The 2974-nt window shown below is 42.0% G+C and overlaps 1 pseudogene; it reads right to left on the reverse strand.

Moving 5' to 3' along the window:
• Nucleotides 1-2322: 2322 nt before the first annotated feature.
• On the reverse strand, nt 2323-2769 carry LOC105501444 (annotated as a pseudogene).
• Between the last annotated feature and the right edge of the window lie 205 nt (nt 2770-2974).

Here is a 2974-nt window from a genome sequence, read left to right on the forward strand (position 1 = left end):
CCTTCCTTCCTTTTCCTCCCTTCCTTCCTTTTCCATCCTTTACCTATCTTCCTTCCTTCCTTCCTTCCTCCCTTCCTTCCTCCCTTCCTTCCTTTTCCTCCCTTCCTTCCTTTTCCATCCTTTTCCTTCCTTCCTTCTTCCTTTCCCTATTTCCTTCTTTCGTTCAACAAATATTTATTTAGGGCCTACAACATGCTAGATTGTTTTGCGTATTAAAGATAAGACGATGTGCTGTAAACAAATCTGGATCATGCTCCCATGGAATTTACAGTCTGTTGGAAGATATGGAAATTAATAAAATCATCAAACAAATAAAAGTAAAATTGCCACTTGGAGAAGAGCTATGAAGGAGAGATGCTTGATGACAGCCTCTGACAGGGGAGAATGACATAGTTAGGGAACACTTCCCTGAAGAAGAAATGCTTGAGTTTTGAGATCTGAAGGAGTTTTTAAAACAGAGAGGAGAGAGATTTCCAGGCAGAGGGGCCAGCTGGAGTGAAGACCCTGTTACCAGAGGGAGGATGATATCAGTGTATTACTCAGATTAGGCTAGTTTTGCTATAGAAACCAGGAGCCCCCAATTATTAGAAGCTGAACATAATTGTCTTAGTGAGCTTAGGCTGCTATAAAACTATAGACCAGGTGCCTTAAACCACAAAAATTTCTCACAATTCTGGAGACTGGGAAGTCCAAGATCAAGGGACTGGCAAATCTGTTTCCTGGTGAGGGCCTGCTTTCTGGTTGCAGATGGTTATCTTCTGGTTATATTCTCACACAGCCTAGAGAAAAACCATCTCTTTAGTGTCTCTTCTCATAAGGGTGCTAATTCCATCCATGAGCGCTGCAATTATGACCTGATTTCCTCCCAAGGACTCTATTCCCCTAATATCATCCCCTCAGGGGTTTGGATTTCAACATATAAATTTTGGGGAGGAGACACAAACATTTCGTCCATAACAGTGATGAAGATTTGTGTCTTACTTGTACTCCACATCCATCATTAGTTAGTATAAAATCTCTGTTTCAGCAATACAGATGGATGGAGCTTACATCATCAGGCAGTTTGCAAGTTACTGTGAAGCAGCAGAACTAGAAATAGTTGGTGAGCAGCTCTGATGATTCTACAGGGTATATGGTAAGATGGCCAATGTGCCAAGACAGCAGGAAGGAGGGACATGTGATCCTGGACAGGCAGACAGGGGTCTGATCCTGTTTGTTCTCCCAGGCTATTGTAAGGATTTGGATTAATATACTAAACGCAGGGACAGCTGTTGAAATTTTGTGAACACAGAGGTCTTAACAAGAGGAAACTATCAGTATTCTGATTTTACAGATGTTGATATTGATAGTAACCAAGAATTGAGTACCTACTCTGTACCAGGCAATTATTCCCCCACTTATACCACCCTAGTAATTCTGAGATATTTAGCATTTTTATCCCTATTTAATGAGGAGGAGACGAGACTTAGAGCAAACAACTTACTTAAAGTCACAGGTACTATGCTCTTCCCAATTCATCATTCTAGTCTTAGAGAAAGTTAGACCTCAGTAAGTCTACTAGGGCTGAAGGTCATTAGAGAAAAAACACAGGCAAAGGGGAATGAAGGACATCTCACATATGGCAGCCATGAGCCTTGCCTGAGTTGGTAACTGCCACATCCTCACCCCTGGCACAGTGAATGGTACCTGGAATATGCTTTATGCATGGGAAGGATGGATGGATGGATGGATGGATGGATGGATGGATGGATGGATGGATGGATGGATGGATAAATGAATGGGTGGACAGATGGATGGATGGAAGGATGAATGGATGGATAGATGGATGGATGAATAGACAGATGGATGGATGGATGGATGGATAGATAATGAAGAGAAGAAATAAAGGGTGGATGGTCAGATGGATAAATGAAGATAGGCAGCATCAGGGAAGTTGGTTAGCATATGGTAGTCACCCAATATCAAACTTGGTTTTATGGGCAGCCTTCTCAGTTCTGCAGATAAAAGGTGGGACCTGAGAAGAACAAAAGCAGGTCTGCATGTTAGGGCAAGATAAATGAGTTTGAACAGACCTATAATTTCAAGTGTCTCATATGCATTAGGTACGTTTAAATATTATCTTGTTTAATCTGTGAGTTAGAAGCCCATGGGGCTGAAAACAGATCTACATTTACTAGGAAAACAAGTGTGTCAGATTTTGCATACCTGAGAGTTGCTGAATTACCAATTTTTGTACTATCAAAAAGCCAAATACAGGAGAGAGGAAGCTTCAGCTCTACTCCATAAGGTCATGTTAAGTGTGATTCTTTTTTTTTTTTTTTCCACTGATGACAATTTATTATAATCTGTTGGTAGCACACAGACAAATATTAATTAAACCAGAATTTAATTAAATTAAACCATGTCTACACAGAAGTGGGCAGTGACATGTGCCATTCTATGGGGAACTGTGTGCACTTAATCATCATGCGTTAGCGTTTTGATCTTCTGTTTATGCCGCTCAATTTCTTTCTGCAGACGCTCAATCTCCTTCTTATGATGAACGATTTCTTCTTCATGGTGTTTTTTCAAAGCTGCCAGTTGTTCTCTACTCTGTGTTCGGAAATATCGTTCCTCTTCAGCCTGCTCTCTCTTTCCGAAGGCCCCACCAGCTTCCCGGATGGAGCCCGCGCCCGGGTGGACATTCTGGAACTGATCCGAGCCGAAGCCTCAGGCTTGCATCGTCCTCACGCCCCACACGCCAAGCCACGTCCGCACCACCAACGCTGTTACTGCAAATTAGTCAACAAACAAAGCGCTCATCAAAGGGCTGCTGCTCACATTATTAAGAGCCTTGTATCTCTCACATCTTATTTTAGTCTCTATTGATGAGGTTATTGTTCCATAACACCCTTCTGGAATACACACCTAGATATCCTGTGTGATTTCTATCTCTGGTTAGAAAGTAACACCAACACGTGTCACTGGTATGCAG

Source organism: Colobus angolensis, unplaced genomic scaffold (genome assembly GCF_000951035.1).
Source record: "Colobus angolensis palliatus isolate OR3802 unplaced genomic scaffold, Cang.pa_1.0 Scaffold71, whole genome shotgun sequence".
NCBI classification, from domain to species: domain Eukaryota; kingdom Metazoa; phylum Chordata; class Mammalia; order Primates; family Cercopithecidae; genus Colobus; species Colobus angolensis.